This window comes from Macrotis lagotis, chromosome 5 (genome assembly GCF_037893015.1).
Source record: "Macrotis lagotis isolate mMagLag1 chromosome 5, bilby.v1.9.chrom.fasta, whole genome shotgun sequence".
In the NCBI taxonomy this organism is placed as follows: Eukaryota; Metazoa; Chordata; class Mammalia; order Peramelemorphia; family Peramelidae; genus Macrotis; species Macrotis lagotis.
The window spans coordinates 197325069-197350534 of record NC_133662.1 but is presented as its reverse complement, the minus strand read 5'-3'; the positions used below and the strand labels follow the sequence as shown (position 1 = coordinate 197350534).

Here is a 25466-nt window from a genome sequence, read left to right as displayed (position 1 = left end):
CTAAAAATCTTTTATTCTCTGGATCTGTATACTTTTTATTTGCATATTAAGCAAACTGTATATTATGATGGATGCCATGATAAAATTTAATTCTACCTTTGAGAGTCTAACTTGATCTTACATTGCCTTCAGGCAAACTAGTTTGACAGCACAAGAAGAAATTTTTGAATAAAGAACTCTTGAATATTTAAAGTATAAAAAGTTCATTTAATACTATTTTCATTTTAGTACAAAACTTGCACAAAATGATAGAAGAAGAAGCTACAATATACATGACTATTCAGCAAGTTTCCTATACAATACATAAAATCTTATACAAATACAAACAACTAGTTCAAATTTATATTTCAAATGGGAAAAGAATACCTATTTAAAATATATACTTGCATCTATCAGTCACTATACACTTCAGTCAGCAAATAAATAGATTATTAAAAAATGTTGTTTTTAAAAAAAATGGGGTATGACATGTGACAAAACTTAATAATTAGGTGGTTTTATTCCCGAGGTGTTTCAAAGCTCGTTGTGATGTTCTAAATAAGTTTTCTTTTATCCGGACATTTCAAACCTATGTGGGGGGGGGTCACTTCTGGGATTTAGAGAAATGAAATTAAGCATTATCAGTAATGGGCTTTGTGATCTTTAGTACTAGGTCCATTTTATACATGTATTTACCTAATTGACCATGAAATCTACAAAATCTATGCTTGACATGAGCTGTGCCAATTTTAAGCTGACTATGATAAATGGCCTTATCCTGCTGCCTGGCCCTCTTCTTTTTTTTCCTAAGAATAAAATCCTTAAAAATCATTTTCTCCAATACTGGGTATCAATTTAGGAAGCAATTGTATTTACATTAGCATTTGGAAAATCAAACCTTCCTATATTGAGCATACTAGCTCTTATAAGTAAGTAATTTTCACATTCTCAAATCCTTTTAATTGCTATTTTATTCAGTACCATTTTAGAATTCTATTCATTATAAAAAGACTTTCTAGGCTCCCTGAACCACCAAAGCAAAGACCAGATAATTCAACAGAAATGTCAATGTAAAGGACTTAGTACTAAAACTTTTCACTTTATCAACTTAAAATGTAGATCTGTCCATATTTTATCATAAAGGAGAACATAGTCACCCCATCTTCCTTCAAAGCAGCAAACTGATACAGGTTCATCCCCTGTGTTAATAACTGCAAGTCAAAGAATCTTAGAATTGGGAAAAATCTCAGAAACCATCTTGTCCAACAAATATCTGAGCTGGAATTGCTTCTAAAATATTGTCTCCAAATAGACATCTGATTTCCACCTACAGATGTCTCCTGAAGGGAATTCTGGGGAGGATGATTTCAGATTGGAATAGCTCTAATTAACAGGAGAGTTTTCTTAGCAAATATTCACATAATTAAATGGATCCGATATCTAATCCATGTGCTTTTTCCAGTACTGATTTCACATATAATCTATCCATGCTGTTGTGTTTCTATCTCATCTCTGGCATCTAAAAAAACCTTATAATTTTTCACAGGCTGTTTTTAATCTGACTCATTTTCATAAAGTAGAAAATGGAAATAATGACATTTGTTTTACACAATCACAAAACTTGAGAATTAGAGCCTACCCTTTTCTATGCTTCCCTAATACAACCTATATGTGAACATATCCAGAAAGTGGTCCTCCTAGACTCTGTGTGAAGACTTCCAATGAGGGAGACCCCAGCAGTTCCCAAAGCAATGCATCCTTCTTTGAGACAGTTCCAATTTTAGGAAGTTTTCCTGACACTGAACCTTAAATTGCCTCTTTTACATCTTGCATCCATTGCTTTTCATTCAGTCTTTTTCTACTAAAGGAAAAAAATAAACAAAATCTGATTTTTCTCTTGCCTCTCTAGACTAAACATGTCCCAGTTCCTTTACATTTATTCATGTCCTTCTAAAATCCATAGTGCCCATACCTAAACACAGTATTTCAGGTCAGAACTAATGAGGGCAGAGTGCAGTGGAACTGTCACTTCCCAATTATCATAAACTTTTCCTCTTCTATGCATTACAAGATTGTATGAATTTTTTGACTGCCACATGACACTGTACTCATATTGAACTTTAAAAGTTTCAGATCTTTCCAAATCTAACTGCAAGTGCTTTTTCAGTCTTATGATTGGTAAAAGCAATTTTTTTTTGGTTTTTGTTGTTGTTCAGTCATTTTTTAGTCATGTTCAACTCTTTGTGATGCCATTTGAGGTTTCCCTGGTAAATATACTGAAGTAGTTTGCCATTTTCTCCTCCCCCTCATTCTATAAGTGAGGAAACTATGCTCACACAGTCAGTATCTATATTTGAACTCAAGGAGGTGAGTCTTCCTGACTCAAGATCTGACACTTTATTGAACCACCTAACTGCCCTAATTTGGATTGTTTTCTCCTTTGTTTTGTTTTTGCCCATGTATAAGGCTTTATTTACAACTATCTTTATTGAATTTCATTTCATTTGCTCAACCCAATGTTATAGCACATAGGGTTAGCACATTATAGAATGAGGGCCAAATACATCCCACTGCCTATTGTTGGATTAGACACTGAGTTAAGAAAGGTTTTTGCATTTTTGCATAAAATAAATCTTTATTTCAAAATACAAAAATCATACTTAGCTCATGTAACATACAAAAAAAAACTGAGTCATTTTGACTCTAGTTTGTTGACTCTTGTTCCTGTCTAGACTTTTCTTTATCTTCTATCATCCAGTGTGCTATCTGTGCTTTCCAACCTGTCATTTGCAAATTTGTCAAATATGCCATCGCTATCTTTAAATAAAAATATTCAATAACAGAAGGTCATGAAGAATTTTTTGTAATCTACACTAGAGACATTTTCTTTTGTTGATATGGAATGAGATAATAAATCAATGAATGGATTAATAATAGCTAACATTTCATAGTTCTTACTTACATCAACCATTGCAGTGAAACTTTTTCAGATACTGACTCACAACAACCCTGGCCCATTTTACAGCATATAGGTTAAGTGTCTTGATCAAGCCCACATAGCTAACAACTGTCTGAGGATTTGAACTCAGTTCTTCCATGCTACAGGCACAGCATTCCACTACCATTTAGTTATCTAGAGCAGTGCCTCTCTTTTGTTTGTTTTTCTATTTATTTTTAATTTATATAATAAATATAGCATTTTTGTAGCTTAGTGCACTAAAAAGATGATTGTACCATGAAACTGCAAATCCGCAAAGCAGAACTTGCTGCTTTTTCAAATATACTGTAAAATCATCATGAAAATTTCTTTTTATTCCTCCCCCCACCCTAGAAATTACTACCATTAGATATAAATGGGTGTGTGTCTATTCCTTCCTGAAGAAAGGGGGGGGGTACTGAAATCAATCTGTCATTTATCCTATAATATTTTTTGACTGATTGACTCCACTAAAGCAAATCCAACTGTAAGGAAAATTAATATATTTATATCATGCCTTCAGTGGACTCATGTTCTATTGATGTGGCTCAAGATTGCAAATCAATCTTGCCTTCTCATTCTTTGAAATCCTTGACCTTGACTATCCTTAAATGCTTAAGCAATTGCTCAGTGTAAATGCATCTCAATTTGGTAGAAATCTTCCTCTAATTCTTTTAATATTTTGTGAATGATTATATAACAATCTTTTATCATCAATGTAATTATGTCTATAATTCTTCTCTCTTATTACATGGCCATCCCAGTTTTTTTCTGACCATACAAATCCCTCAGGATATTTTACATGGCAGTATTCATGAATATTTCATGACTTTTGATCTAAAACTAGAAGAGTCTTTATTTTTACAAATAGAGAAACTGTGTTCTGGAGAGCTTAAGTGACTTATCTAGAGTTGATATTTGGTGTCTGAACCCAGATACTTTTATTCAAAGTTTATTGCTTTTTCTTATATCCTTATGCACATCAAGCAGCTCTATTTCACTTTTTGATTTGTTTGTGATTTTTGCTTCTTATAAGTTTATGATTCCATGATAAACAAATAGGAAAATATCGGTGTTATAAAAGTGATATCTACATTAAGAAGTAGTTTATAATCATTGATACCACTGTACAAATTCACCTGTATATAATATATATATATATATATATATATAATATATAATACATAATTCTCCTCCTTCCCAATTCTGAGTTCTGTTAAACATCCATTTAAAATGTCTTGGTAATTCAATGGTCTGTCTCTCCAACTCTAGATCATAATCTGAGCAAAATGTTTTTACGGGCAGAGTTTTTGTTTGTGTTTCTATATTATAGATGACTAGGCTAAACTTGTTCTAGTGTACATGTTTCTTCTTAAATGGTCTTCTACTGTTCTGGTTTTCAGTGAATTCAGAAAAATCATATCTGTGAACTGAAACATTTTATAAACTTTTCATTTTAAAACATGGTACAAGACAAGCTCTGTACCACTAGTTGACACCTTTAATGAACCTAGGTTTCCCTTTCTACTATCTTACTTGATGTTTACACTCAGGGTGTTGCTGAACTGAATTACCTCAGTAGCCAAAACTGTAATCAAATCATATATGATTTTAAAATATGTAGAAAAGATACTTCGTTTGAGAGATAGTTTTAGAGGGTATCTTATAATCTTTCACTAAGTTTATAAAGACATTTTCTGTTGAAGAAAATCATCAATGAAAGTCTGTCTTCCCTTTTTATATTTTTATTAATATTAAGTCATTATCTAATCCTTTCTTCTAAGCTTAGAGAAATGAGAAAGTGACCATGTAGTTCCTGAGTTCTTTTGGTTCACCTTTTGGAGGATGCAATAACAGGACATTTATAACTTTTGCCCATTCCTTTGAAATCTTTTCCTCATTGAAATTTTTGAAATAAGTGCCCTTAAGACTGGAAGTATGTGTTGTTCTCATCTTGAACCAGATTGAGAGAACTAATTATTAAATTGTCAGTTTGAGCATTTATATCTTAAAAATTGACAAAAGTTACGAACTCAGGCAAAAGTGTTAGTGAAGATTAAACTTAAGTGTATAGTTTGTACATTTTGGGGAAGGTTAGCTGTTATACATTTACTAGCAAACCCTTTTTAAATATTATCTCACCTACTTCCATGATTTATTTATCATATATACATTTCCTCAGGTCAAGTTGCTCTCTTGACTTCAACTTCTTAAATACAATTGGCAGCTCCTTCCAAAGTGCTGATGTACAAATTTGGTGGCTCCACAATAGATAAGATTAAATCATCATGGAAACACTGGCATGTCTCTCTATTCCATTTCACATCAATCTCTTGTTGTCCTTGGATTCATAGCTACAAATGCTCAAATGATCTTGTCTATGAGGGCCTAATAATGTCTTCAGGCTCCAATACTTTGGGTTTTGTTAACTGGCTTTATTTATATACTTCTCATAGCCTCCCCTGTGAAATTCTCAAATGAGATTGTTCTCCAAACTGGTGTTATCCTTGGCTATCATGTCTTTCTCTCCATTTGGCAAGAACAAATGTTTGCTGACTGAACTGATTTCTGGGCTTTCTCAAATTTGTGGTAGAATAATCAGTCATTTGTTCTTCCTGTCCCATTTTTCAGAGCTGACAGCTTGTTTAACCAGGTCAGATTGGTGCTCCTATAATTGGGTGAGGTGTCTTCTCATCTTTATCCTTTTCTCTAATTTGATATTGATTTTGACCTTTGGTTTAACAAGTCAATGATCTGACTGCACAAAGACAGTTCCGTTTAAAATGACTGCTAATTCTGCAATTAGAATTAATTAGTTAAGATAAAGTCAGTTTTATGTTCTGATATGATGCTTGGTGGTCACAATGACCAATGCTCTCATCTGCTCTTCTTAAGTTTTTCATGGTTAACAGAAATGAGGTTTCTGTGTAGTGTATAATCATTTTTTCCTTTCCTTGCTTTATCTCTAGCTCAATTTTCCAATAAGTTTTTGCCATCTTCTGTCATGCACACCATCCCATAGAGCTCTCCAAATATCTCAGTGCAAATTGCTTTAGTTTCAAAGATCTTGTCAAGTTCTTCATAGAATTTCTCTAGTTGGTGTTTTGCAATAGGTGTTGACATATATGCTAGAGTTATCTTCATAGTGGTCTTTTCCTTTATGTTCATTGTGAGAAATTTAAAGCAAAATGACCACGAATCCAGTTAAATGACTTTTTAATTACCTTTGGCAATATGGCAAAACTGCCTTTGTCGACTCCTTTTATTCTCCTTTCTGATGTGAAATCTTGAGTCATATTTCTAGTTAGATAAAATGTATTTACATGCATGTGTGCAAACACACAAATAAATACATCTGTGTATATGTATAAATATATATCAAGAATTATCACTATATCTGTAGTCCACATTTTCAGGAGGATATCAATTCATTTCACTAAACAGAAAAAAATTAAACTTTTACAGATATAAGCACACACACACACACACAGACACACACAGACACACACACATACACACACACACACACACACAAACATGCATATACACCTTACCAGAATTAATAGAAATTGCTTTCCATGCAGTATTGATGACATAATGTCTTATTTTTCTGCTTTAACATTTTAGGAAGTCTGTCCATATGAGTTTTATTTCTACAGTAGGTGCTATAAATATTTTTATTTTACAACTGAAGATACTGAGAAAAAAATTTAAATGACTTACCCATAGTCATATTAATATGTTTCAAAGACCATATTTGAACTCATATCTTCCTTACTTCAAGTCCAGACCTCTAAGCACTGTGGTACTTACATTTCTCTATTTACAAAATAGTGTTTCATATATAATTGCATTTAAAATATATATATATTTACTTTCTTCCTGGAGGTATTTCAAGATATTTATATCTCAAATACTGTCACATAATTTAAAGTAATTATATTTTTCAGGTATGGATGATATTACACAAAAGTAATGATGGAGCCCTTAATAATAAATTATTCCTTTAATCCCATGTCTTGGACATTCCTGAGCTTTAAAAGTTTTTTAAACTTATAATAAGGCTAAATCTTATTTTAAAAATTATTATCATTATTATTATTTATATTAATAATGATGATGACAGGGGCAGGTTATGAACTAGATAGGAAAGAAGAAAGAAAACATTTCAGATCTCAACACATCCAAGTCCATTTTTCCTATATTGTCTCTCTTTGTTCTCATAAATACCCTCACCCGCAAGCAGTTCATATAAGTACAAGGTCCTTCTAGTTTTCTTGACATTATCAATAGAGGATACAAGTTGTTCATCTCTTGCTCTTGCCACATGCCTGATCCTCTTTTCTCATTGCATATCTCTCAAATATCATCCTCTGTATCACCTTTCTTTATGATTCTTGGTTAGTAATATGTTGTGGTTGGTAATATGCTCTAGTCATCCCTTTGAACTACTGCCAATAGGACACAAATTATTTATTGTGTTTATGTTTTAACATTTCTCATCAAGATTTAAATTATGCCTAAACCTTACTGAGGTATTCTGTATATAGGTAATTCATTAAACAATCATTTATCTATCAAATGCAAAGCACTCTGATAAATGATAAAGGAGATACAAAGGCAATTAAGATATAGGTCCAATCTCAATGGAGCTTAACATTAAACAGAATGATTTCAAATAAAACCTCTGAAGTAAATCACTAAAAACTGATGGTATAACTTCAACATCTACCATAATTAATTTAAATTAGTAACATATTTGATACTACATGGACCTATGGACATAATTAAATACTAACCCCTTCAATTCCTCAAAGATGCAAAGGGGGGTTGCATGACAGGCTAGGAGGTAAATGACTTTGAAGAAAAGTGATTAACAACCTCAAAAAGGAGTTGTAGTTCTCCCAAGCTTAAAAAAGATATTTGGAAATTTACTCATATGCACAAATGAACAAGGCAATTGTCGTTCTCAACTCTATACCTTTCAAAAGAAAAATCAGAAATCTTTTTGAAAAGAATGGTGACCAATTTTATATACTCCATTGGCAAAGATTATGTCAGATTATTAGGGAAATGCTAAGATTTAATAGAAATCTTCCACAAGTTAGGAAGAATAAGTGCTAAAATTTTTCTGCTAATAGCTCCTAGGAACTTTTTGATCAGTCAATATTTTACTACAAGTTTTTATATTCTGAAAGAAGCATCATAGTGAGAGAACTACATGAGCTGGAAACTGTAAAGAATAGGGATAATGAACTGTTGACCTACCATGAAGAGAGTATATGTTGATGTCCTAAGACAAAGTTCAGTTCCACATTAGAGCCTATTTTATTTTGCTTTTTCTTCTTGAACATGCTATTTTATTGCTATTAGAAGCTCCCAGGGAGGAAATTCCCTATGTTAATGTAGATCTGGAATTTTTCATCAATTTTGAGAGTTCCCTGGGGAAAATGAGAGTTTAAGCAGTTTACATAGTCAGTTTATGTCATGGGTAGGACTAAAATTCAGATCTTAGAACAGTAGAAGCAATGTTGTTATGTGAGCAAATATATATGAATGTGAGCAAATAACTGCCTCTCCACCTTCAGTTTACTCATTTGGGCTAGATGACCTCAAAGAACTCTCTAAATCCATGATATTGGTATTTTTAGTATGTAGAAAATATCAAATATCTTTAAGACTTGTTAAAGACCATATAGCAAATTTAGAATTTATGATAAATTTTTAATGAAAAAAAGGGGGTTCTGGACCTATGATATTCTTAGTAGGGAGTTCTCAATGAGGAAATCACTGTTATAAGAGTTAAGTTCAGGACTTCCGGCCAAGATGGCCGAGAGAGGACAGGCACAGTTCTGAAGTCTCCTGATCTCTTCCCCATCTATCACATGAAACAAACCTCTTAGAAGAAGTCCTATCCAGGAAACTCAGAGAGAAAAGCCAGGAGAAGGAACAACTACCTCAGGATTTGTCTCCCGCAGCAGCCTTGGCTGAATGGGTGGGGGGGTGGGGTGAGTCTGGGCTCCAAGGGAGGATTGGCCCGGATTAGCCAGATTAACAGCTGAATTGGAACCAGGAGTCTGAGGGCCCGAGAGCCGGACCTGCTGGATCAGCGGTGGAGCTGGATGAAAAGGGCTTGGGTCCTCGGTGAAACAGAGGCCCTGGTGTTGGTGCTGTCCCCCTGGAGCTCGGGGACCAGGCTGGGGGAAGTATTCTGGTGCAGGAGAACGGCAGACACCATCCCTAGGCTTCCCAGGTCTGAGAAACTCTGAGGGCATGTCTCCATTGCACAGAGGCCTCTCCTCAAACAAAGGCAAATTACTTCTGCCTCAGGCCCAGGGGTATGAGCAGAAGAACCAGCCCAATTGAGGAATGACCTCAGGCCAGGGTAAAGCCCACCATTGATTGAAGGCAAAAGAATTCAATAGTTCCAACTCCTGCCTTCGGGCAAAGGGAGAAGGCCTCTCAACCAAGGTCACAGACACTCCTGAGAGTGCAACCAGCACCTCCTACTGGCCAGCCAGAGAAACTGCACTCAGTAAAGCCTTCAGGGATCTCAAGCCCAGGTGAACCAGCCCCTCCCCAACTCAAGGTCTTAGCATAATGAAGAAGGGTCAGCGGAAAGGTGGATCCATAGAAAAATTCCTGGAAGGGAAAGACCCCAACTCAGAGAGACCTGGAACCTCTGAGGAGAAAACAATCTGGTCTCCAGCACAGAAGGACTTCCTTAAAGAAATAAGGAAGGAGCTTAAAAATTTGGGAGAGACAATTAATACTTTAGAAAGTACAATTGGACAAACACAAAAGGAGAATAAATCTCTCAGAACATCAATTGGACAATTACAAAATGAGAATAATTCTCTCAGATCCTCAAATGAGCAAATGCAAAAAGAAATTAATTCTCTCAAAATCTCAATTGGTCAAATGGAAAGCTCTTTCAAAAGTAGAATTGACCAATTGGAAAAGGAGTTGCCAAAGGTTAATGAAGAAAACTCCTCCCCCCAAAAACATAATGGAGTCTACAGAAACTAATGACTCCATGAGACAGCAAGAGTCAGTTAAACAAAATCAAAAAATAGAAAAAATAGAAGCAAATGTAAAATACCTCATCAACAAAACCACTGACCTCGACAATAGATCGAGGAGGGGCAACCTGAAAATTATAGGACTTCCTGAAAACATTGAAGAGAAAAAAAGCCTGGACTTAATATTACAGGATCTAGTGATGGAAAACTGCCCTGATATCATGGAATCGGAGGGCCAAGTAGTGATTGAAAGAATATATAGATCCCCTCCAGAAAAAGATCCTAAAATGAAAACACCAAGGAATGTTGTGGCCAAACTGCAGAACTAATCAGATAAAAGAGAAAATCCTGCAAGCAGCCAGAAAGAAACAATTTAAATATCAAGGAGCCACAGTAAGGATCACGCAGGACCTGGCTGCATCAACTTTAAGGGATTGAAGAGCCTGGAATGAGATATTTCGAAGAGCACAGGAGCTTGGAATGCAGCCAAGAATCTATTTTCCTGCAAAGCTGAGCCTTCTCTTCCAGAGAAAAAGATGGACATTTAACAAAATGGAAGAATTCCAAAAATTTCCGATGAAAAGACCAGAGCTAAACAGAAAATTTGGACTTCAAACAGGAGTTTCAAGAGACACATGAAAAGGTAAAAAAAAGGGGGGGAGCGGTAAAAGGAAAAAAAATGCAATCCAGTAAGTTGAAATTGGCTAAACCCCAGCATGGGGGTAAAACAAAAAGATTCTCATAAACCTTGAGATATGTAACTCTAACAGAGAGAATACACCTAGCCAGAAATGATGGACATTCATGACCTATCCATGAGACTACTATCTAATGGGATGTAACTGGCTTTAACCCCACTTGGGAGAAAGACTCTAATAACTCTCAGGAATTCTGACTCTATTTGACAGAATGTACAGAACTAGAAGGGACAGACACTCAGAATTTTCTATGACTTAGACAGAAGGATCTAAAAAAACAAAAACACTACTGCTCTAAAAAGGGGGACAGGAAAGAGACGGGAAGAGGGAGGGGATTGAATGGGGTAAATCTCATTACACTAAGAGGTACAAAAAACCTATGGTAATAGTGGGGAAGTAGGGAGCAGAGGAGAAACACCTGAATCTTCTTCTCATCAGATTTGGCTTAAAGTCAACCTACACATACTCAGTTAACTTATAAAACATGTAACCTGTCAAGTATTAAAAGGGGAAAAGGGGAGGGGGGACAGAGAAAGGGAAGGGGAGTGGGAGAAATAAGGGGAAATAACAAAAGGAAGGGAAGGGAAAAGGGAAAAAAGGAAAGGGGAAAAAAGGGGAAGGTGTGATATAGGAGGGCAAAAACACTGAAGGGGTGGTTTTCAGAAACAAAAGATTGGAGAATATGGATAAAAGGGGGGAAAGGGGGAAAAATACAAACAGAGAGAAGATAGAATAGAGGGCAATAAAGAATTAGTAATCATAACCTTGAATGTGAATGGGATGAACTCTCCCTTAAAATGTAAGCAAATAGCAGAGTGGATTAAAAACCAGAATCCTACAATATGCTGCTTACAAGAAACTCATTTGAAGCAGAGAGATACATATAGAGTAAAGGTAAAAGGTTGGAGCAAAATATATTTTGCTTCAGCTGAAGTAAAAAAAGCAGGCGTAGCAATCCTTATCTCAGACAAAGCAGCAGCAAAAAGAGATAGCTTTAAAAGAGATAAGGAAGGAAACTTTATCCTCCTAAAAGGTACCATGGACAATAAAGTCATTTCAATATTGAATATATATGCACCCAGTGGGACAGCACCCAAATTCTTAGAGGAGAAGCTGAAAGAATTACAGGAAGACATAGACAGCAAAACTCTACTAGTGGGAGACCTCAACCTCCCGCTATCCGATCTAGATAAATCGAATCATAAAACAAACAAGAAAGAAATTAGGGAGGTAAATAGATTGTTAGAAAAATTAGATTTGGTAGACTTATGGAGGAAACTGAATGGGGATAGGAAGGAATATACCTTTTTCTCTTCAGTACATGGAACTTATACAAAAATTGACCATGTACTAGGACATAAAAACCTAATGATCAACTGCAGAAAGGCAGAAATAGTGAATACATCTTTCTCAGATCACAATGGAATAAAAGTTGTATGCAATACTGGGCCAATGAGATATAGACCCAGAACAAATTGGAAACTGAATAACCTCATTTTAAAAAATGAGTGGACCAAAAAACAAATTATAGAAAGAATTAACCATTTTATCCTAAATAATGCTAATAATGAAACAACATACCAAAACCTATGGGATTCATTCAAAGCAACTCTCAGGGGATATATTATAGCTCTAAATGCTTATATGAATAAATTGGAGAAAAAGGAAATCAATGAACTAAACATGCAACTAAAAAAATTAGAGAAAGAACAAATCAAAAATCCCCAATTAAGTACCAAATTAGAAATTCTAAAAATTAAAGGAGAAATTAATAAAATTGAAAGCAAAAAAAACTATTGAATTAATAAATAAAACCAAAAGTTGGTATTATGAAAAACCAATAAAATTGATAAAACTCTGGTCAATTTGATTAAAAAAAAGAAAGAAGAAAACCAAATTGCTAGTATCATAAATGAAAAAGGTGAACTCACCACAAATGAGGAGGAAATTAAAGTAATAATTTGAAATTATTTTGCCCAACTCTATGCCAATAAATTTGATAATCTAAGTGAAATGGATGAATATTTACAAAAATATAAGTTGCCCAGGTTAAATGAATAAGAGATTAAATACCTAAACAACCCTATCTCAGAAAAAGAAATTCAACAAGCCATTACTGAAGTCCCTAAAAAAAAATCTCCAGGGCTTGATGGATTCACAAGTGAATTCTACCAAACATTTACGGAACAATTGGTTCCAATTCTATATAAACTCTTTGGAAAAATAGGGAAAGATGGAACTCTGCCTAACTCTTTCTACGATACCAATATGGTACTGTTACCTAAACCAGGAAGAGTTAAAACAGAGAAAGAAAATTATAGGCCTATCTCCCTGATGAATATAGATACAAAAATCCTAAATAAAATCTTAGCAAAACAATTACAACAAGTCATCACTAGGATAATACATTATGATCAAGTAGGATTTATTCCAGGAAGGCAGGGAAGGTTCAATATTAGGAAAACTGTTAGTATACTCAATTATATCAACAACAAACCTATCAGGAATCATATGATCATATCAATAGATGCTGAAAAAACTTTTGACAAAATACAGCATCCATTCCTATTAAAAACACTAGAGAGTGTAGGAACAAATGGACTGTTCCTTAAAATAATTAGCAGTATCTATCTGAAACCATCAATAAGCATTGTATTCAATGGGGAGAGGCTAGAGGCATTCCCAATAAGATCAGGGGTGAAACAAGGATGCCCATTATCACCACTACTATTTAATATTGTATTAGAAATGTTAGCACCAGCAATTAGAGAAGAAAAAGAAATTAAAGGAATTAGAATTGGGAAGGAAGAGACAAAACTCTCTCTCACTCTTTGCAGATGACATGATGGTCTACCTAGAGAATCCCAAGAAATCATCTAAAAAAACTACTGGAAAAAATTAGCAATTTTAGCAAATTTGGGTTATAAAATAAACCCTCATAAATCCTCAACTTTTCTATATATGTCTAGCAAGAAACAGCAAGAAGAGCTAGAAAGAGAAATCCCAATCAAAGTAACCTCAGACAATATAAAATATTTGGGAGTCTATTTGCCAAGACAGACTCACAATCTTTTTGAAAACAATTATAAAATACTACTCACACAAATTAAATTAGATTTAAATAACTGGGCAAATATCAACTGCTCATGGATAGGTAGAGCTAATATAATAAAAATGACAATTCTACCAAAACTAAACTATCTGTTTAGTGCCCTACCAATCAAAATTCCAAAAAATTACTTTAACGAGTTAGAAAAAAATGTAAGTAAATTCATATGGAGAAATAAAAAGTCAAGAATTGCCAGGAGCTTAATAAAAAAAAAAAGTGCAAAAGAAGGTGGGTTAGCCCTACCCGATCTAAAATTATAGTATAAAGCATCAGTCATCAAAACTGTTTGGTACTGGCTAAGAAATAGAATGGTGGACCAGTGGAATAGACTAGGTGTAAAAGCAGGTGATGATTATAGTAATCTGCTTTTTGATAAACCCAAAGAGTCTGGCCATTGGGGATAAAAACTCCCTCTTTGATAAAAACTTGCTGGGATAATTGGAAGTTAGTATGGAAGAAACTTAGATTAGACCAACACCTCACACCCTTTACCAAGATAAGATCCAAATGGTTACAGGACATAGACATAAAAAACAATACTTTAAGCAAATTAGAAGATCAAGGACTAGTCTACCTGTCAGATCTATGGAAAGGGGAACAGTTTATGACTAAGGAAGAGTTGGAGAACATCACCAAAATCCAATTAGATGATTTCGATTACATTAAATTAAAAAGTTTTTGCACAGATAAAACCAATGTAACCAAGATCAAAAGAAAGGTAGTAAATTGGGAAACAATCTTTACAACTAATGATTCTGACAAAGGACTCTTTTCTAAAATATACAGAGAACTGAGTCATATTTTTAAAACAAAAAGCCATTCCCCAATTGATAAATGGTCAAAGGATATGCAAAGGCCATTTACAGATGAGGAGATCAAAGTAATCTATAGCCATATGAAAAAAATGCTCTAAATCATTAATTATTAGAGAAATGCAAATTAAAGCTTCTCTGAGGTACCACCTCACTCCTCTCAGATTGGCCAGTATGACCAGGAAGGATAATGATCATTGTTGGAAGGGATGTGGGAAATCTGGAACACTATTACACTGTTGGTGGAGCTGTGAACTCATGCAACCCTTCTGGAGAACCATTTGGAACTATGCTCAAGGGGCAACAAAAATGTGCATACCCTTTGACCCAGAAATACCACTACTGGGTCTATACCCTGAAGAGATGAGAAAAAAAGGGTAAAAACATTACTTGTACAAAAATATTTATAGCAGCCCTGTTTGTGTTGGCAAAGAATTGGAAATCCAGTAAATGTCTTTCAATTGGAGAATGGCTTAGCAAATTGTGGTATACGTATGTCATGGAACACTATTGTTCTATTAGAAACCAGGAGGGACAGGATTTAAGGGAAACCTGGAGGGATTTGCATGAACTGATGCTAAGTGGGATGAGCAGAACCAGAAAAACACGGTACACCCTAACAGCAGCATGGGAGAGATGTTCAACCTTAAAGGACTTGCTCATTCCATCAGGGCAACAATCGGGAACAATTTTGGGCTGTCTGCAAAGGAGAGTACCATCTGTATCCAGATAAGGAGCTGTGGAGTTTGAACAAAGTGCGAGAATTATTCCCTTTAATTTAGAAAAAAAACAGATAGCTTATTGTCTGATCTTGTTACTTCTTAGACTTCTCTTCTCTTTAAGGATATGAGTTCTCTCTCATCACACCCAATTTGGATCAAGGTACAACATGGAAACAAAGTAAAGACTGACAGAGTGCTCTCTGTGGGGGGGAGGGGGAGGGAAGCAAGATTGGGGGGAAAATGTAAAACTCAAATAATATCTTTAATAAAAAAAAAGAAAGTGTATGAAAAAAAGAGTTAAGTTCAGACTTGAACCTAGACCTTCCTAACTTCTTTATAATAAAGTTCTCAATCCAGTTTGCTCTGTTATCTTTCTTTAGATTCTGTATTGCTTGATGGAATAAATATTAGCTAAGCTCTATATCTATCTGTCTAGATGCATGTGATTGGCAAGAGAAAATATAAAGTAGAATATTAAAAAAATACAGCCACTTGGTACTATTGACTCATAATGCATTACCTCTGTCTTAATAATTACCTCTAAAATTTATTTCGTAAGTTGTTCTATGGAAACCCCTTATGTCATCTATGGCACTGAACCAGTGACTTCTGGAATTTATACAGTCTTCCATGCCCATTCTGTGGCTGGTTTCATGTACACTCTATTGTTTCATTAGAACTCAGGCATCTCATTTAGTTAAATATCAAAGTAAGATCATGATTTGAGAGTTGATTAGGAACTAAAGTTTGTCTTTTTTGGATATCCTCAATTTATATAGGAAGACCAGAGAAATGATACCTTTTGTATAAGGTTACACAATCAGACAATGGATAGATGGGAATCAAACCCAGGTTTCCTGACTCCTAGTTCAGAACTCTCTCTATACTTAATCTTTCTTCCTGTATGGTCTCTCTGAACTCCCCCAATCTTCCTCAATATGATGGACTTCCTGCTTCTAGTGTTCTTACTGATTGATTTTGATCCAGTCATCTTTTACTTAGTTCTTGTCTACTGTTTTGCCATACTCTTCATGTTGGTGAAGACTGATTGATTACTCAGTGTTCCATTCCTGGGTGAAGGGTAGAGTTGGGGAGGGCTTAAGAGAGAAGAGAAATTCTGGATTTCCACCTTTAAAAAAGAAGACACATTCAGATTCTGAAAATCTTTCTCAAGTTCTTTCCAAGCCCACCCCTTTTGTAGATATGGATCACTGAATAATTTATACTATTAAGCAGCTTCTTTCTCTTTTTTGTGTGTTTCATTGCCACTGGGTCTTAGATCTTTATTCCCTAATGTCATTTATCACTTATTTTCTTGTATTATTTTTGTTGTTGATATTGTTTTGATTGTAATTATATATCTTAGAATTGAAACTTTTCAGAGTTAGGGAAGACCTTATTCATTGTCCTGTCTAATTCATTATCTTAAAAAGTTTTTCCATTTCTGACAACTGATCTTTCAGCCTCTGCTTAAAAATTTCTACTAAGATGGAAAATCCTTGCATACTGAAGGAAGTGCATTGCACGTCTGGAAAATTTTAGTTCTTAATAAGGTTTTTTTTGGTTTTATTAAGCATGATGATTTGAACAGTGTGAATGCTTGAGAGATATTTGCTGAGGGTTTATTTGATTCCTTGCAATTTCTATCCATTATTCCCAATTTTGTCCTCTGGGACAATTAGATTATATCTATTTCCACTTCTACATGACATTATTTCAAATACTTGAACACATCTATCATGTTCCCCCGAATCTTTTCTTTTCCAGACTATTCAGTTCATTCTTCTAATCTGCATATGAAATTGAACTCAAGGTCCTTTGTCATTCTGATTGTCTTCTTTCATGCTTTGTATTGAGATGTTTGTTTGAAGATGGTAACATCATATGATAGATTTGGCCAACAGTCAGCTTGGTAATTTGGAGTTTGGGACTGTTTTGTTTTTAAGGTTTGTATCTCCATGATGTAAAATGAGGCTATGCCCAACAAACTATTATAGATGGTTTGTTGATTTAGTAGGACCTGGTAGAGCTTTCTTTCTTCTACCACAGCCTTTGAGAATGCAGGATCACCTTCACCTTTACCTTCGCTACAGAGTAATGCATAAGTAAAAGATTATCATTTTATTTTAAATTTAACAATAGATTTTAAACAACAATTTTTTGGAAAAGATATTTGTTGTTTATATGACTGTAAGACATGGAACACAAATTTCCAAAAATTGAAAATAAATGATTATTACATAAAAGGCAATGGAGAGGACCATGGTAGATGGGATGAGTCTGAAACATATAAGAAATAAGGGATATCATACTCTAGGAGCATGGTAGATGGGATGAGTCTGAAACATATAAGAAATATGGGATATCATACTCTTTTTTAAATTTTTGCAAGGCAAATGAGGTTAAGTGGCTTGCCCAAGGCCACATAGCTAGGTAATTATTAAGTATCTGAGTTGGATTTGAATTCAAATCCTCCTGACTCTAGGTTCAGTGCTCTGTAGCAATCCCCTATCCAGCAGGGGATGGATTCAGCTCAGGAGAGAAAAGAAAATACATTACACTCAGGTGGGGGTGTCATCAGGACATCTGACAGAGCCCTTTTATTGAAAACATTAAACAGTTCTTATAGAAGAAAACCACAAAATTACCATACAGAATGATGTAACTTTGTTATGGGCAGAAATTAACCCAGCAGGATGTGATCCAGGTCAAGAAGTTTGGAAACAGGGCTTATTGAAAACAGAGTTTATTGAATACTGAGGCCAAGAATGATGCAGTTGTGTTATCAAATCAGAATTTCATGGAAGCTTTCAGGTCAAGGGTCAAAAGAGCTCGGGTTATTTTGGCCAGAATTGGCCTTTTGTCCCCAAACTCGCTTGAGCGGCCTCTATACTACTTGTAACAGTTAATATTATTTCCCTCTTTTTCTTAGTAATGATTATTAAATTCCTCTATATGGGGGTGTGATACTATTTAAGCCAGAAAAATTAAACTTAACTTCTCAGCATCTCTTCTTAGATATTTCCAATAGTAACTTTTTTATATCCCAAATAAATTTACAGCTTCCCTTATCAAAATAACTTCAGTATATTTTTCTTTCCATAGTATAGTAGTTACACATGGAGAGTTTTACACATAAGTCTGATATTAAGTTCCTTTTGCAGTTCCCAGATTGGCTTTCCTTTTTCATGGTCTGTCCTTACTTCTCCTCTTATGCTTTCTTTTTTGATTTCTTAAATGTAAGTTGTTCATTTTCTGTATTACTTGATTCATCTGGTCTGCACAGTCTCGTGTTTCCTTCTGACATTCAGACAGTTTCTCCATCTGTGGACCAAAGAAAAAGCATACCCTCGACCCCAGGTTAGTGATTGATCAAGTCTTTTCCAATATCCATATTTTATATCCTTCCACATTACTCTATGAGTACTCTTTATCTATGGTAATTTTGTAACTAAAGTGTTTTTCAGCCAAGGTTTTATTCTTATCATCCAAAATCAAATAATTAATGAATATAAAACTTTATTTAGGCTGGTATCTGCTTTCTCACAGTGCTCTATTTTGCACCACCTAGCTGCCCCAGAAATAAAGGATTTCAAAGGAGAATAGAAATAAAACATGTTAACAAGGAAGTATTTGATCAGAAAGGATGAGCTGGGTATATGTCAAGGGCTGGTATTAATAGGGAGGTATCTCAATTGTTCCACTTTTAATCTTATAATTAAAGAAGAAAAAGAATAAGGCTCTGGGATGTTTGATGAACTTTGGTGATAGTTGGCACCATTGGAGAAAATACATTGATAAAATGTAAAAGTCATTTGAGCATGTGAGCATCCATGAAGATTTGGAGCAGCCTGGTATAAAGGATGGAAGAAATATTTTGTAGTTCAGATTTTGTTGCTGACACCATGTGTTGACTACTGGTCATCTGTGTGATTGCTGGCAATTCACTTAATCTCTGTGTCCTATGTTACTTCTTAAGACTTTCCAGATGAGTTGCTTACCTATATGGAAAAAGTGAGTTTCCTTAATAAATGAAATATCAAATCTGGGCAGAAATAAATTGCATCAAGTCATTCTCCAATTGATAAATGGTCAAAGGATAAGAAAAGACAGTTTTCAGATGAAAAAATTAAAGGTATCTAAAGTTATATGAAAAAATGTTCTAAATCATTATTGATTAGAGAAATACAAATTAAACAAAAACTCTGAGGTACCACATTAAACCCCTCAGATTGGCTAAAATGTCAAAAAATAAAAATTATTAATGTTGGAAGTGATGTTGGAAAACTGAAACACTAATGCATTGTTGGTAGAGTTGTGAACTGATTCAACCTTTCTAAAGAACAATATGTAACTATACCCAAAGGGCAGTAAAGTTGGACATTCTCTTGATCCAGGAATCTCATTACTTAGTCAATATTCCAAAGAGACCATAAAAAATGGAAAGGATCCACATGTACAAAAATTTTTGTTGCAGTTCTGTTTTATAGTGGCAACAAATTGGAAATTGAGGGGATGCCCATCAATTGGGGACTGACTAAACAAATTATAATATATGAATGTTATGGAATAGTATTGTTCTGTGAGAAATCATGAGCAGCCAGATTTTAGAAAAGCCTGGAAAGACTTGAAAGAACTGATACTGGGTGAAATGACTAGAAACAGAAGAATATCATCTTTCCACACTTAATGTGGAATGTAAACAGCTTAACCTTACTGAATGTAAACAGTTTAAATGTAAATTTAATATAAACAGTTTAACCTTATTAACAGCAACATTGTGAGATGATCAACTATAATAAAAGCAACTCCTCTCAGCAGTTCAAGGACAATATTATTTTTTAGGATTTTGCAAGGCTAATGGGGTTAAGTGGCTTGCTCAAGGCCACACAGCTAGATAATTATTAAGTGTCTGAAGTCAGATTTGAACTCAGGTACTCCTGACTCCAGGGTCAGTGCTCTATCCACTGTGTCACCTAGCCACTCCATTTCAAGGACAATATTGAGAGACCTACTATGGAAAATGTCGTCCATATCCAGAGAAAAAATAATGATGGCATTTTAATGTAGTTCACTTTTTAAATTTTCTTTTATGTTTTTTCTTTCTTATGGATTTTCCCCCTTTAGTTCTAATTTCTCTTTAACAATGGAAATATGTTAAAAAAAATGATTGTACATATATAACCTATATCAGATTATTCACAGTAATGGGGAGTGGGGAGAGAAGGAAGAGTCGTAGAAAAATGTGAAATTTAAAAACTTTTAAAAGTATAAATGTTGAAAATTAACATTACATGTAATTGGAAGAAATAAAATATTTAAAAGGGGGAAAAAGGAAATAAATTTTATCAGGAGAAAAGCCCTTCCCCAAACCCCACTGAAGATCTTTAAATATTATTATAAAATAATTCCTGAAGCAAAACCCACAAAAATAAAGGGGGAAATAATTTTCCAGCCAAAGACAATTTAGAAAATCAGCAGTGAAAGTCTGTCACACTTGAGTGAGAGTGGAATACAGTCCAATGCAGGTTGTGCCAACACAAACCAAACCAACAAAGACCAGGCAGGAGCAGATTGTGGGAGTCACTGAAGCAGTAGCTGCTTTCAGAGTTCTCTTCTCTCAGAAATTAAGGGGGTTGAACTAAGAAACTAAGAAAGAGATTATAGGGATCTATTTACTAGCAATAGGGTTAGGACTCTATTAATTTTGCCATACACATATTTGTATCACTGTCCTGAGTAGCAGTTCAAGAGTGAGAAAATTTGGGAAGAGAAATGAGGTGATACCAAAAAGTCATGGAAAAAAAAAGTTTGTTAAAGGAGACACAAAAATACTGAAGAAAATACCTTAAGAAAACAGACTGGACCAGATGGAGAAAGAGATATAAAAAGCCAATACCTTGAAAAGTAAAATTGGCCAAATGGAAAAATAGGCACAAAGTTTCTTTAAAGAAAAAAACTTAACAAGTTTCCTTGGCCAAATGCAAAAAGAGATACAAAAGTGCACTGAAAATAAATGACTTTACAAATTAGAATTGAGCAAATGGAAGCTAATGATAGGAAATTGAGAAACAATAAAGCAAAACCAAAACTGAAAAATAGGTAACAATGTAAAGTATCTCAACAGAAAAACAGCTGATCTGGAAATACAGATTCATGAAAGATATATTAAAAATTATTGGACAAAATTAAAAAAAAAAAGCCTAAACACCATCTTTAAGAAATTATCAAGGAAAACTACCCTGATATTCTAGAAGTAGAGGTTAAAATAGAAATCGAAGAAATTTGCCTATCACTTTCTGAAAGAGATCCCAAAATGAAAATTCCCAGGAGTATTATAGCCATATTCCAGAGCTCCCAGGTTAAGGAGAGAATATTGCAAGCATTCAGAAAGAATCAATTCAAATACTGTGGAACCGCAGTCAGGATAATCCAAGATTTAACACTTTCTACTTTAAAGGATCAGAGAATTTAGAATATGGAAAGAAAAATATTACCCACCCACAAAGTTGAGTGGGGGCATTCAATGAAATAGAGAATTCTTGATGAAATATCAGAGCGTAATAAAAATTTGACTTTCAAATACATTACTCAAGAGAACTGTAAAAGAGTAAACAGGAAAGGGAAATCATAAGGGACTTTGTAAGGTTAAACTGTTTACATTAAATTTACATTTAAACTGTTTACATTCAGTAAGGTTAAGCTGTTTACATTCCACATTACATGTGGAAAGATATTTATCACTTTTAAAAATGTCTATATTAGGACAGTTAAGAGTGTATATATACATATATATATATATATATATATATATATATATGTAGACAGTGCATAGGTGTGAGTTGAATATAAATAAATAGTATCTCAAAAAGAATAAAATTAAGGGGTGAGTAAAAGGAATTCATTGGGACGAATTATCTCATGTAAAATAGGCAAGGAAAAGTCTTTACAGTGAAAGGGAAGATGGGAGATATGGGGCAGGGGGTGAGTGAAGCTGACTTTCATCAGAATTGACTCAAAGAGGGAATACTATAAACACTCAGTTGGGTATAGAAATCTATCTTACCCTACAGGAAAGCAGCAGGTGTAAGGGATAAGAGGAGGGGCGGTAAAGAAGCAAAGCATTGGGGAAGGGGTTAATACTTTTGATGAGGTACAGGTTGAAAGGAGAGAGAGAGAATAGAATAAATGGGGCAGGAATAGTATGGAGGAAAATAGATTTAGCAATAATGACTGAAAAAAATTGAAACGGGGTGCTCTGAAGGCCTCATTTCTCAAATATATATATATAACTGAGTCAAATTTATAAAAATAGGAGTCAATTCCCAATTGGCAAATGATCAAGAGATATGAAATTTTTTTCAGATGAAGAAATCAGATCTGTAGCCATGTTAGAAGGTGATTCTAAATCAGTTTCTGAATACATATTGATGTATAACTTTTTTACTTCTTTATTTTTCTTGAGTTTTTAGTTTGTTCTTTCACAACATGACTAATATGGAAATATATTTTGTATGACTACACAAGTAAACCTTTTTCAAATTGTGAGCAGGGGGAGAAAGGTGACCAAGGGAGATAATTTGAAATTCAAAGTTTTAAAAATGAATGTTAAAATTATTTTTACATGTAATTGGGGAAAAATAAAAATACCAAATAAAATTTTAAAAAGAAAAAAAGGAAATAATTTACTTCCTAGCAGTGTAAATCTACACTGAGTTCCTAAGGAATGTATATGTCACTGTTTTAGTGAGATTTAGAGATTTAATTTGCAACTTCTTACTTACAGTATGGCTTACAGTATGGCTTACTTACAGTATGGCATACTTACAGTATGGCTATTTTAAAAATATTGTCAGTCCTCAGAATTCTCAAGATAGATTAGACTAAGGGGAAGATGGGAAACATTGGGGGAGTTGAGGGTAGAAAGTGAATGAATCTTACTCTCATCAGAATTGATTCAGAGAAAATAATATATCCATTCAATTGAGTATAAAAATCTTTCTTATATAGGAAAGTAGCAAGTGGAAGGTATAAGAGAAGGTGGAAGGAAGGAGACATAGAAGGGAGACATAGAATGACAGACTGGGAAAGAATTAATAGGAAGCAAAATACTTTTGATGAAGGACAGAGTGATGAGGGACATTTGTGATGTAACACTCAAGAGGAATATATAAGCTCTCTTTTCAGATAAAAATAGATAGTTTAATATAAAATAAAATGTTTAAACTCAACCTTCAAATCACACATACACACACACACACACACACACACACAAAATGACAAATTTTTTCTTTAAGCTAGTGTCAAAGCATACTGAATGGCCTCTGTTTATTCATTTATTGTTTCTTGCAGACAAACAAGTCAAAAAGATAGGTAATATACTTAGAATCAGGAAGACCTGAATTCAGATCCCATTCCAGACATTTGCTAATTGCTACCTTGGGCAAATCATTTCAATTTCTCTGAACCCAACAGTTCTCATCTACAAAATAATAGGTTGCACTCAATGATGGATATTATGACAGCATTGGTTAAAAAGAATATAGTTATTATTATGGAACCTGGAATTTCAAATTTAACTAAAAACAACATGGACAGAAATGACAAAACCAATTTAATTTCTTTTATTAATTGACATATTTTATTTTTTCATAATCTTAGTTTCCTCTCATATCTTCAATATCTTCACTCTTCCCTGAGATTTAATTTATATAACAAAAAGATTTTTAAAGACTAAAGAAAAAGAAAAAAGAAGAAAAATTATCAGTATAACTGATTAATTCATTGAAAAAAGTCTGAAAATACAGGCAATGTTCAATACTTATACAGTGGGATGGATTAACCTTGTCTTTTCATATTATTTTTCTTCAGAACCATAATTGTTCTCTATAATTTTTTCAACATTTATTTTTGGTATATTGTGCAATTTGTTCATTCTATTCTAATTTTTATAATCACTGTACATATTATTTTTCTTGGCTTTTCTTATTTCACTGTATAACAGTTTAGATTATAGCAAAATAATATTCCATTTCATTTATGCTCCATACTTTATTAATTTCCTAATTGATCATATCTATTTTCATATTTTGCTATTGCAAAAAGGGCTGCTGAAAATATTTTGATCTATATTGTAGACTTTCTTATTAAGGACCTCCTTGAGATATTATTAAGTAATAGAATCTCTAGGCCAAAGGGTATAGACATTTTAGCCACTTTTTAAAAATAATTTGAAATAGCTTTTCACAATTATTATACTGATTCATGGCTCCAGCAATACAACGTATGCCTACTTTTCACAAACTCTCCAACAATGACGGTTACCATATTTTGCAGTGAGTTTAAGGTAAATGGGTAGGATGTTTTATTATTACTGTGTAATGTTACATAATCATTTCAAATTGCTATTTAATCAAAGTGTCTGATATAACAATAGAAGAGCTTCTTTGTCATAAATGCCTTGAAATTCATATGGCTAACTGGTTAAAAATGAATAAATTATTAATGGAGGTTCATGAACTTTGGAAGAAGATTCTGATGCACAAAATATGGTCATCTGGGGTAACTAAATAGATGGACCAGAATCACGGAGTCCATAGGGAATATGTGTGTACACATACATACATACATACTTATATATTACATTAATGTGTACATATATATCTTTTATATAGGTGTTTGTATCTATATAAACAGGCATGGCCATATATATATAAATATATGATTATCTATCTTTTTATCTGATTATCCATCTAGCTATCATGCATCTTCAAGTTAAGTTCTAATACCTCCTGTAAAAGTATTAACAAAAATAAATTTTAGGAAGAAAAAATTGAATGGTTAGCATGAATTATTTTGTTCATTACTCTTTTTTTTTTTACTTTAAGCATTTCTTAATATTGGATCATCCTTTAATTTTTGAAATAATACAGAATACAAATGATTAGACTTATGGAAATCATCTGAAAATGTACAAAGGAACCCTGCCAAAATTAGAGGACTTTTTTTCAGTAATGGAATTGGACAAATAAAAAAATGTATATATTTCTTTACATTTAAATGTCATTCATATTGTAGAACTAAAAGCATACATATTCCATAAGTGCTTTTTAAAATTATTATTCATTTATTTTATATTGTGTATCTC

The 25466-nt window shown here is 33.7% G+C and overlaps 1 protein-coding gene across 2 annotated transcripts in view; it reads left to right on the top strand.

Annotated features, from left to right (window-relative positions):
* DPYD (dihydropyrimidine dehydrogenase) overlaps positions 1-25466 on the top strand; it is a 1037477-nt gene that overhangs the window by 654550 nt on the left and 357461 nt on the right. The window lies entirely within an intron of this gene.